The following is a 13,347-nucleotide window of genomic DNA, read 5'->3' on the forward strand; positions in this document are numbered from 1 at the left end:
ATCTTGTCTATCTCCTTTAACTGAGCCATGGCATAAGATTTTCCAGTTTTTGATGCCTTTGGATTTTATACCTGCAAGACTAAAAGCAACATGATCATTCTGTATAAAAATATGTTAGTAGAAATGTCTTGAATCAAGCATGAAATGAAAACAATCAATTTATCTAGAGAATTGCCATCGAATTAAAAAAACGTGATTGTGATGGAGTGGCTTCTATGCATGCTGAAAGTAGGAATATTTTTCCAAAGGCTCTTTTTCTGCATTTGGCTTTCTACTTTATCGTGTATGACACCCGAACTCCCCTTCCAAAACCATTTTTCCAAACTTACTGGAGACTTATGTTCTAGCCTGGGCTTTTTAATTGTAGAAAGCACTTCACCATCTATATTTTTTCTTTCCATATTTTCTGAATGGCTGGAATTAAACCTCAATGACTGCATTATGAGGTTCCATTTTCTTTACTCGATCGAAAACGACGTGATCTTTAACCAAAAGATGGCTTCCCAAATCCTGATTAGTATCAATTTGAGACTCAAATCCGCTAAACCCTTCTCTATCTCCACTGTGAGCCCACTCTGAGCCCATTTCGATTGAATATGAAACCCCAGGTAGCTCCATAACCCAATTATGACCAACAATGGTAGCAGGCGCTGGCCTCGAATCCACTGAAGAGGACTTGCATAAAACCTCACATATTTTCTTGGAGTCTTGCTGGATTGAGACCTCTGAAAAGAAGGAGAACTATGAGGAGTCAACTTGTCTGATAGCGTGGCCTTCAAACTGCTACTGACCCACAAGGAAGGAGGCCAATCTTTTTTATGACTAGGCAACTGTTTTATCCATGCAATCTTGTCTCTTCCTTCAGAAAATGACTTCTTGATCACTGCCCCTCAATTATCATTCTACAGGTGACATTACCAAAGACTGTCTCTTTAGAAATTGAATGCTTCTTTGTCTTGAAATCGATCTTCTGTCTTCTGCTGCAAAAAGGAGTCATGTAGCCTCAAACGCAACTGCACCCAATTGAAGCAACATACCCCATGAATCGAACTTGGCCTCCCCGTATGCTGCAATGGCGACTCTAACTGATATGCCAATCCTGTTCGCCATGGTATTGGGAATGAATTTATCTCTCTTCAGGGAAACTCCAATGGAATAGACAACCACGGGCATGAGGGCCTTTAGCATCTGGATGAAGGAGACTGATAGGTAAATGTAAGCTGAATTGGAGAACCAGAGGCTGAGAGAGTAGAGGGCTCCGATGGGCACAACTGAGGTCAGGTAGACCTCCCTTGACATTCCAATTGGCTCAACAAGTTTCAGGACTCTCACTAACACTATGGCGAGGAACGAACAGAATGCCATGTGGATCATGGTCAGGCTAATGGGGAGGGCCAGTTAAACATCTTCCTGTCAAGAATGTACTTGTTGAACACGATCACACTGAAGCTCAGGAAGATCCATATGCTCACATAGGTGTAACTCAGCACGACCTTTTTCAGGACATTGTCATTCTCAAAAGCACCTCCCTTGCCTAATCCCATCCCCATCCTTTCACTAATGCAGCGAAAACCCAAAATGGGTATCAGCAAAACACCGATATCTCAACACCACATAAAATGTCGAGCCCAACTGTGACACCCAACTGTGGATTTGATTTTCCTACACAATCCTTGGGATTCAACTCAGCGTAATATTTTCTACCAGATTTCCTCCTACAAATCAAAATCAAATCGCCATCCTTGGGATTCAACTCAGCGTAATCTTTTCTACTGGATTTCTGCCTACAAATTGAAATCAAATTGCCATCAAAGTAATCTTTTCTACCGGATTTCTGCCTACAATCTAAACGTCCCAACAGTTATGCCACACCCGTTTGGTTGTTAGCACCCACGTATAGATTTTATACAAAATTTTCCTCTTGAAATATGCAACCATCAACCGACTTGAATGATAGTGCAAGAGTTGACCTCTGAGGCTCGAGAGCTATCCACAGTTCTCAAACAATTAAGTGCCACTGAAGATTTTTCTTTTTATTAAAACTCTTCAATTGCCTGAAAATAACAACGACTTACAACCTGTGTCGGCGAAATGCACAGTCAGGTTTTCTTTTGTATTATTTAGATTTTTTTTTTGTTAAAAGCCAAATGGTTATTACGAAAATCAAAATCCATGATCTCTCACGATTAATCCGAACAACCATTACACTCATCAACCATTTGCTACACTTGTCAACCATTACAAGCCATGTGGTGATTTTATTTCAACCACAAACACACAATCATTGAACAAATTTAATCTTTGATTTAAATCAAGTTTTAACCATTGAGCAAAATTCACAATACAGTTTTTCCATTTGCAAGTTGTATCGAAGGCCTGAAGCCCAACAACGAATTTGAAGTTGTGATAAGCCATGTAGAAGCCACAGATTTTTCACCAGCGTGCCATGTTCAAGCTGCCATCAAATTGTGACTTCAAACTTTCATTTTTATCTTCTACCCTACCTTTATTAAATCTACAAGCTTATGAGTCGTGGATTTTATAACATATGCCATGGGTTGGATTTTGTTTTATTGATTTTTTTTTTAATGTTTGGTATTAATTTAATTCATTTGTTTGTATTTTATTTTATTTATTATTCACAATGCATCAAGGGTTTTATTTGTTATTCTATGTTTTGTTGTTTAGGTTTGGTTTTTGTTGTTACGTGTTGTTTTATTCTGGTTTTTTAATTTGGTTTTTATTTAATGTGTTTTGCTTTCTTTTATCATTTTATTTTGTTATTTAATTTAGTTTTCTACTTTTTTTTTTTTAATACAAAAATAAATAAAAATGGATTTGAGAAGATTTTGTTTGAAATTTGAAGATCAAAATTTAAATCAATTTTAGACTAAATAGTGAATTTAGATTTCCTAGTCATTTTTTCAAATTTATGTTTTTTCTTATTATTGCAAATTTTCAAAGATAACTTATTCAATTTCCTTTCTGATCTTCCAAGTCGCACAAGGCACAAGAAGAGAGCACACTTGAGATTTTTTTTTCAATTCTTTATACATTTGAAATTTTGAATTTGAAAAACATAGTAAGAAGAATTGATCTCAAACCTCAAATTTTAGCGCTCTAAACTCCACTTGTTTTCCTTCTTCACAAATATCCCTTTGATTGTAGATCCTTGCCAATGGTTAGTGAATGAGCTGGCTCTTACTTTACCACCAAAATTTCCAAGAAATAAATGAAATCAAATTTGAAAATCAAAAACTTTAGAAAAACTCTCCAAGCTTGGTTTTATTTCCCTATTCTATCCTACTCTATTTTGAGAAAGAGATTCTTTTTTTTTTTTTAAGTGAAGGAATATTTCCAATGAAGCCATTTACAAGTCAAAATCTCTAGTATGTTGTTAGGCCCCTATACTATTAGTGTAACCCCTTATTGTTATTAGTACAACCCCCTTCTTATATTGATGTACCCATGTAGTGCCCATATTGTTACTATTGTGCCCCATAAGAAGCCCACTATTGTTATTATTGTGCCCTTACATTATTATTGTTATGTCGGCTCTGATTATGTTATGACCCCATAGACTCCTATATATAGAAAGGAGGTCTTTTCATTTGTATCATCCAAGAATTGTTCATTTATGTAATGTAAAGAAGGTTGCCCCCTCGAAGAGGCTAAATTCTAAGGCGTTGATCTATCTTTTCTATCTTTTCTTGAGCTGGTTTCATAACATTTGGTATCGGAGCTTTGGATTCTAGGGTTTCGCTGCTCCAAACAGGTCATCGTGGCATTTTCGCTATAAATTTTTTTCTGTGACGTTTCAGAAGTCACAAAAAAACCCATTTGAGAAAAAATCGCGCTGAACCTTGGGTCCGAATTTTAGAGATTTTCGCGTGATATTTGCGGAGATATGATCTGAGGAAGTTGGTCTTTTTGTGGACTCCTGAATTACATTCAAAATAGGTGACCTGGGGAAAATCGTCATAACTTTCTCTCTGGGGATCAGATTGAAATTTCGTAAGAAGGTACAGAAAGAGGACAGACTGTAGTTTCTTGTATATCTTTTTCAGCACCAAAGATCAAAAATTTGACACGTGGCACTTCATACAAGTTCGCTCTTTTGGAAAGGTCTATAATCAAGTCATCTTGGGAGATTGTGTATAACTCTTTCTTGGAGAATCCAATTTGGATCAGACTAGTGGCATTGGAAAGAGGACACAGAGGGCTACTACAGGTAGCAATTTTAGAACTTAAATATCTGAAATTACAGAGTTACAGTCGTTTCAAGATCGAGGTCATAAAATAAAAAAAAATCAAGATGAGGAAGTTTGATGGCAAGGATCCGGTAAATTGGATACTTCAGATGGAGCAATATTTTGATCTACATGGTGTACCACTATTACAAAAGGTATGTATTGCAAAGGTATGTATTGCACCTTCATATTTAGAACCAGATCAATTTTTATGGTATAAAGGGCTTTGTTCTCGTAAAAAACTTGTTACGTGGTCAATTCTCATGGAGGAAATGATAGCACATTATGAGGATACAAAGAGAAACACCTTCTTTAGAGCAACACCACAACAATTAAAAGAGTAAAAGGGCTTTGTGACATATTGGAAAGTAAAATTATGGCAACAAATAATTCTACCCCTCACAACTATAAAGATGGAAGTGTTGTTTCTCCTAGCCTTCCACAACCTACAAGGGTTATGCCACAACAGTTGGAAGAAAAAAGAGAAAAAGGGCTTTGTTACAATTGTCATAGCAAATGCACTAAAGGTCATAAGTGTGCTAAGAAGAAATTATTTTACATAGAATATGAAGAGGATGAAGAAAATAATCAAGAAACATCAAAATAAGAAGATATACACGAGGACCCCACCGCAGAGAAAGAAGAAATGAATCAGACCATATCTTGTAAAGCATTGGCATGAATTACCACTCCTCAAACTCTCAAGATAGAAGGACATATCAAGAAGAAAAAGGTGCAAGAAGTGAAAGATCACACCAATAAAGAAGAAATGAATCCAACCATATCTTGTAATTCATTGGTCGAAATTACTACGCCTCAAACTATCAAGATAGAAGGACATATCAAAAAGAAAAATGTTCAAGAAGTGAAAGATCACATCGAGAATCAAGAAATGAATCCGACCATATCTTGTAAAGGATTGGAAGAAATTACCACTCCTCAAACTCTAAAGATAGAAGGACATATCAAGAAGAAAAAAGTTCAAGCAGTGAAAGATCACATCAAGCATCAACAACAAGTTCTCCAAATTTTAAAGGATAACGCCACTTCAGTGCAAAATCAAACGAAACAACAGACACTTAAAAAATGGCGACCTTACCGAATGGGAAGACTCTTCAAGGATGAGGATATGGAAGCATTGTTTTGTGCTATTTCTATTATCCAACCAGATCGGATAAAAGAAGCAAAGCATGAATGGAAGAAGGACGATGAAGTATGGCCACTTATTCAAAAGTTGCAAAAGATCCCAATTCAAACAATATTGCCAGAAATTGAAGAGGAAGGAAAAATCATATTGGAACGTGGAGCAGTCACAGAAATAAGAACCCGACAGCTACGAAATTGTTCAATTTCAGAGTATCTCATCAAGTGGAAGAACTTACCTGCTGAAGATTCCACATGGGAGGACAAGAATTTTATACAGAAGCATCAAGAACTACTCAAGCATTGAGGACAACGCTTTCTGAAGGAGAGGGGCATGTTAGGGCCCTATACTATTAGTGTAACCCCTTATTGTTATTATTACAACCCCCTTTTATATTGATGTACCCATGTAGTGCCCATATTTTTACTATTGTGCCCCATAAGAAGCCCACTATTGTTATTATTGTGCCCTTACATTATTATTGTTATGTCGGCTCTGATTATGTTATGACCCCTTAGACTCCTATATATAGAAAGGAGGTCTTTTCATTTGTATCATCCAAGAATTGTTCATTTATGTAATGTAAAGGAGGTTTCCCCCTCGAAGAGGCTGAATTCTAAGGCATTGATCTATCTTTTCTTGAGCTGGTTTCATAACATATGCTCACATCCAAATTTGAAAAATATACCTGAACGTTTGCAAGGATATGAGAAATCAATTGCACATTTGGATTAAATGCTAGGATTTGTTGAAGAATGGAAGAATGTTGTAGCCTCGTCACCTTTTGAAACCATTCTTCAATGTAGGACTCATTCTCTTGGCTCTCCTCAAAATGCTTGAACATCATTCTAGATCTCCTGTCCATAAATGGATTAATTCGACACATTTATAGTGACAAGATTGATTGAAATTTATGCATCTTATTTATACTTCCCCATGTTACTAAGATCTTGTTGTCACCAAGTTATCATTTCAACATGAGTTAGCTTTTCCAAAGAAAAATACTAGTACTAAATTAAATTCCTAATGCCTAATCCTTTAGCACCATCCCCAGCAATGATGCCAAAATATTGGGAAATTTAATTGCTTAAATTGCTTTCATTAAATTATCGACCAGGGATACTTGTAAGCTTGTGATGATGCCAGCAAAATATATGCAGGAGTAGGCAACTAACTCTATGTCTAACTAAATGATTTCTGATTCAATATAATATGCAAGGGAAGAGGCTCCTAATTGAGGAGGTCCTGGTTGTCCTTCCCTACAATATTATAGATTGAAAAGAAATCATTGATTACATAAAACCAGAAACTTGAAATAAAGACAAGAGAATGAATTTTAATTGTTGTTCAGATTCAAATAGAGAGAGAGACTAACTTAGTCCCTTGATTGTCCCCTCGTATACTGATCCAAACTAAACTAAGATTCATTCATAAGCATAAGAAATGAAATAACTTGAAACTTAAAAGAAAAAGAATGAATTTCAATTATCATGCAAATCAAATAGAGAGAGAGCCTAACTTAGACCCTTGGTTGTTCCCTCGTATGCTGATAAGATTTTAATTTAAAACTCATTCATCAATCACAAACATCAAACATTTAGGAAATTAAATGAAATAATATCTATTATGAAATGAAATTTTTCTTTGATCCTTTTAGAGTGAGCTCAATTCTCTTAAGAACAAAGTGACAAATTATTCCATATACTACATTAAGACAATTTATATCTAAAACTATAGAATGGAAATTTATGTAAAATGAAGCTTTATTCTATTCCATCATAAGTTGGATACATGCTCCAAGAGTCCTCTCCTTGGAATGGAGGAGGTACTCCTATTTATACATGTTAGCTACCTATACCAATAGGTTTCATATTTCATGATTGGCAATGAAAAGTTCCAAATATGCTCTGCTTTGATGATGCAAAGATCACATATTTCCAAGAGAAGACAAGGTGTGTAAATAGCTTGATGTGGACTCAATCTTTGATGGATGGTCCAACAGCCTAATCTGGATCATGCCATGTTTTAAATTTTTAGTTGTAGAATAGAGAAAGAAGTCTGTCCAAACTGTTTAATCTTGGCAGACAAGTAGCTTAGGTAGAGAAAGTAAGGCTCCCAACTGCTTAATCTGGGACCTTGGAAGCAATAAGGGTAGAATTAGATAGAAAATCAAAAGGAAAAAGCCAAAGAAAAGAAAAGGCAAATAAGGGTCTGCAAGCCTAAGTGCACCCTCCAAGAAGAAACAAAAAATGCTAGGCAAGTAGATGGGTAGGCAGATGGGGTTGCAGAAATGTCATTCCTTACAATTGAATGTGTGTTAACCTTTTTCACAAAGCAAAATCAATGAATTGAGAAGGTGTTCTTCTCCATCAGGTTGCAGCAAAGCAAAGGAGCATGTCTAACCTCCCATTTTCCCCTTTTCCCATTCATTACTAACACTCCCTCATCAGTTGAGATTCATGGAAGAATTTGTGGTTTCATGGTGGTTCTTGTTCCTTTAAAAGCCACATTTCTTGTCTAAAATTCTTTTCATTTTGATCTACTCCCTAAACTAAGTGAGTTTCAAACAAACTTAGTGGTATCTCCCCTCATCCACCCTTTTCATCCATATTAACCCCTAACTTCTATTATATAAATCCCCTATGTTACCCTTTCCCTACTATTATAACACCATGGTGTATAAACCCCAAACATGGTATAAATATCCCTCCCCTTGGCATTATAGCCATATGTTCTCTGTCAGGGATCAAATTGACATCTGGTCAGTTTGAGAAACCTAAACCTTACCCCCCTTTCCCCTTCTGAATCCATTTGACCCATTAAACCCTTTGTTGGCTAAGAAAACCTTATGGAAAACCCCTTTTACCCATAACCCGCTTCATTTGCAAATAACACACAAAAAACCCACTTTTTTGACTTATCCAAAGTATCGGCGCCATATTATTTTTATTTCAAAATACATTGAAAACCATTACAATCTGCCACATCCCAAAGGTTTCCGCCGAGCACAAATCCCAAAAGAAATATTAATTTAATCCCGCCCCCCGTCCGTATTCTCCGATCACCTCACTGTTCCGTCAACCGTTGGATCGGACCCCTTTGATCTGACGGCCCTCATCCATATCGGACCGGCCCCGACGTCCGACAGATACCTTCCGATATCTGTCAGAGGGTGACGTCAGGCCTCCGCCACGCGTCACCCCCACAGCGTATCGGAGGTACGCCTGCCAAATTCTACCTCCGTATCTAAAGCGGTGCGATGTGAAACCGCTAACCGCTTCCGGTTTCGGTTGATCCGCCCGCCCAACGTCATCACCATGTCAGACCCACGTCAGTGCCACCCCCTCCGTCGCGTCAGCACCCTTGTCCGCCCCTGCGCTAATATGCCTGCCACCTCATTATCCCCGTGGACCAATCACAGCTTGCCACATCACCCGATGACGTCATGCTGACGTCACCCGGCCTTGACCCCACCCGATGACGTCATGCTGACGTCATCCAAAAAAGGCGCCAATGTCCCAAAAAATCCATATTTTGGCCGATTTTTCGCGTTTTTTATACTTTTTCGCCAAAACGCTGTTGCTTTCTCTGCATGGTTTTTTACGTTCAAACATGCACCACCTTGCTGAATTCGATCTGGAGACCTCCAGCGCGCCATTTCTACCTGCATTTGTGACCGTTGCTCGCTATTTACCAGGTATTTATCCTTGTAGATCCTTCATACACCTGATTTGTCTGTGAATTCCCTCAAAAAGCTTAAGAGACACAGAAACTTATAAATTCGCTGGCAAATTCCCTGTGCCTAGCCCCCATTTGCAACTGTGAGGTCGAAATTCATCAGCTGAGCCCTGTTTGCCTAAATTTTCACTAAAAACTGTACTCTGTTCGCGCAATCGCGAACCAGTTAATCAAACTGTACCTGCTTGCTATAAGAGAGAGATTAAGACCAGACACTGGTCTTATCCGCACTTTAAGCAGTATTTCAATTGCTGCAGCTGATCATTTATCCTTTATCCCTGAATAATTCACATTTCTCTGTTAAAGAAAACTCCTTTGTGTTACTCTGCATAGTAACATCCATCTATAATCCTAAGAGAGACCATGGATCCACCAGTAGCTCCTGTAGCATTGAACATTGCTCCATTGAATGCCCCTCAGAGAGAATTGGAGTGGCAACCTCTGGCAGACATGGACTATCAAATCTCAGAGGAAATGCTAATGAGAACCAAGTTCCACATCCACCTGCTCAATGAATTAAAGGCCAAACATGAGACTGGAACAGATGTGCTGGGCATATGGGATTCTTTTCTCCCTATTTTCAAGCTCCCTCAGGTTAATCAATTCCCTGATTTAATCCACCTATGTGCTGAATGTTATGACCCTACTCAGAGGGCTTTGCTTGATCCTTCAGGCTCAGTTGTTTTCTATATCACCCCTGAAGCTATCAAAGAGATGCTCTGCTTCAAGACTCAGAAGAAATTGGTCCCTTTATCACTAATAGACTTGATAAATCAAGGGGCTAAATTGACAGATGCTCAAGTCACTAAACTAAATCAGTTATAAATTGAGTCTGACTCTGTGCAATATCCTCCTTTGAACCAAGTATACCTCAACCAGTTGGGCAGGGACTTGGTAGACATGATTAGTCCCATTCTGGGCTATAACTCAGTGGAATTGGTAGATGAAACTGTGCTGGTAATAATGCTCATGTTCGATCCGGGCAGATCTCCAATCTGCTATGACTATGCCACTTACATCTCCGATAAAATGCATGAGCAGCTAATGAACTTGGCCAGAGAAAGGGTGTTCAGATACACCTCTTATATTTACCACTTAATCTTATATCATCAACATCAGAAGTTCTCTTTTCCAATCAAAAGAATGGATGCCCAAGGCAATCCAAGATCAGTGGTCTATTGGTCCTCTGTCTTCCACTGTAGATCCGAGTCTCCTTATACTTATTGTGAGTTCATAGATCTCTTCATCCACCCAGCTATGTCTATGCTGATGAGCTCACCTCCTCCAAGACTCACTGATGATATGCAGAGAATTCTTCAGTTATCCAAATCATACAGCATTGGGGACTGGTACTTTTACCAGAACCACACCGTCATCAAGATATATGGGTGTGAATTGCCTCCCTACAGACTACCCAGATATGTGCCTATGAGGCTGTTTGCCCTAGAATACTTCAGGCAGTTTGGCAATGTTGATGTGCTTCACTTTTCAGGCAAAGGCAAGAAAGCACAGTTGAAGGTCAGGAACCAACTTGGCCACTTTATCTATAACAAGAGGGAGGAAGGTTGGAAAGAAGCAGACAGGATGCTTGAGTCCCTTGGCCTTCAAACAAGTTTCCTTTGGAAACCTTATGACCCCAATCACTTCATAACTTTGAGAAGGCTCAAATATAAGCTGTCTGGCTATGATCATGTAAAGATTCCTCACATTGAAAAATATGCAAACCAAGTAAAATGGAGGAGAGGAACCTTAGAAGAGCCTGTTACACAAGAAGAGCTGAATCAAAGAGCGGTGAGGAATCTAAGGAAGATGGATGACCTTGAACTTTGTTCACAGGTGTTTACCCTTCCAAGCACACAAGTGGGAGCATTTGCATCCTCCTCGACTGCAAATCAGCAAGCAGCCAAAGCCACTGAGAATATATCTAGCAAAGGCCAGGAAAAGGAAATGGAGACCGAACAGCCACCTCATGAGAAGGTGCAGCAACAACAGTAGCAGGTAGAGCAACAACAACAACAGGAATCACAGCAAGAAGAAGGGCAGCATGACAAAGAGCAGCCCCCACAGCAAGAAGGGGTAGTTGAGACCCCAATTTTCACTGAGCAGCAGGCTCAAAACACGGTGCCTCCTAGGCAAGAAGCTACTACCGAAGCCTCAGTCCTCCAAACTCCACAAAAGGAGGATATAAGCAGGAAAAGGGACAGAGAAACTCCCTTAACCACATCAATAAGTCATGGTGAGAAAAGGCACAGGATGAATCCCCTTTCAGAGGAAGAAATGCCTATAGGGCAATCTTTGGGCATGGGTCCACCTAGTATGGAGGCATCTACAAGTTCCTTTCAGCAGGAACAAGAGAGGACAGTGGGAGGAGAAGTCAGCTCCTCAAGCCAGCACAAAGAAGGTGAACTGGGCATCAAGCAGCAGTTCATTGACATAAAAAAGAGGAATGAACCAATAAAGATACAATTGTATAATCATTTGCTGAAAATGGCTCCCACTAACCAGCAAAGACTGATGTCGGCATTTGATGTTAGTGAAGGAAAAATGATCATGAGTCACTTCATGCCAACTACGTTGCAACCACAGTCCCCTTCAGATTACTTGAGGACCAATCTTGAGGTCCTTGCCAAGGACATCCACCCAATGGACAAAATTGAATTGCATAAGCAAACAGGTGAGATGGTCTATGCCTCCTTGGCAGACAAGACATTGGACAATTATAGGCTAGAAAATAGCCTTAATAATACAGCTGCCCAACTTGAATTGGAGAGAGCATCCTCTCAAGCAAAGGACAATAGAATAAGGTCGTTAGAATATATAATTATAGAGATTGGGCATGATCCCAAAGATATCAAGGGCATACAAGAAATATTGAAATTGAGGGATGCAGACATGGCAGCTTTGAAGAGAAAGATCAAAATCCCAGCCACAATTCACCCTCAAACAGATGAAGTTGCCCAGCTAAGGCATGATCAAGATGCCACAGCTTTGCTGGTGTCTCTATATAAGCAGCTAATCCAGACTCAAGAAAAGCTGGGAGAATCGGAGGCTGCACAGGCAGCATTACAGGCAACTTTGAAACAAAAAGAAGAAGGTCAGACCTCCCAGCCTCCTCCTCAAATCATTAACCTTGAGGAAGCTGCTCCAACTACTGTTCCTCCTCCTCAACAAACAGAACAGGCAGCACCATCCACTTCAGCACCACCAACAACAGAGCAGGCCCCAAGCCTGGATATGCAAAAGCTGAGAAATGAGATTCAGGCCCTGGAAGCTCAAATGACAGAACTAAAGGAGGCCAGGGAGAATTTAGCCAAGGTAAATGATAGATATGACAAATCCAAGCAGACTGTGGCAGAAAAGGGCAGGGAGATAAAAGCCCTCAAAGACAGGATCAAAGAGCTAGAGAACGAGCTCAAACTAGATAAAGTTGTGGCTGAGCTCAAAACAGTGCTATGGGCCAATATTGGCCAGTCTATTACTGACCAATGGCAGTATATTGAGACAATCCATGAGCAGTTAGAGCTCATTGCAAAAGCACAGAAGGAAATTCAGAGATCAAGGGCTTCTCTAAGCAATATGCCTGAAGTTGCCACTAGGATGATCAATGTGCTTAACAATAGAACAAGTACTCAGTTAGCAACCATGGGAATTTCCAACAGGACTGAGACTATTCAGTTAATAAAGAGGGTCCTTACACTGAGAAACCTAGTGCAGACATTAGAGAGAAGAACCCAAGACATGCAGACCGAGGTGAACAGATTTATGGATAAATTTCTGGTATTACAGAACAGAGGTCTCCCTGGCTTACTGAACAGCGCAGGAAGACTGTTTACACATGAGTAGTATGCCAAGAGGGTCAATACATTCGCCACAAGTCAGATCACTGAAAGGCCCAGCACCTCAGAGGAAACAGGGCCAGCTACAGGACAGACTCTCTACAACAGAGTAGAAAATTTATTCTTTATAATGAATGAAATTAAACACCTGTTTGAAGTGCCTCCCAATTTTTATAAATACACAGAGGCAGATGAGACTATGGATGCAATTCTTAGGCATCAACTGCCCACACAGGAATGGTGGACTAAGGCAATACAGATGATCTTATAGACCAGGAAGCCATTCACTAAGTTTTTTCATAGAAAATACAAATTGGCATGCACAGGACAGTTTAATAGAATCAGCATGCATTAAAAGGTGAAAGCTGAGCCAACTCAG

General features: G+C 39.3%; 1 pseudogene; it reads right to left on the bottom strand.

Annotated features, from left to right (window-relative positions):
• Positions 1–897: 897 nt before the first annotated feature.
• Positions 898–1,550, bottom strand: LOC149200821 (putative sugar phosphate/phosphate translocator At4g32390 pseudogene; annotated as a pseudogene).
• Between the last annotated feature and the right edge of the window lie 11,797 nt (positions 1,551–13,347).

The sequence above is a fragment of the Pinus tabuliformis genome, chromosome 2_1 (assembly GCF_031772625.1).
Source record: "Pinus tabuliformis cultivar Carrire ecotype Pingquan chromosome 2_1, CPIR1, whole genome shotgun sequence".
Classification (NCBI taxonomy): domain Eukaryota; kingdom Viridiplantae; phylum Streptophyta; class Pinopsida; order Pinales; family Pinaceae; genus Pinus; species Pinus tabuliformis.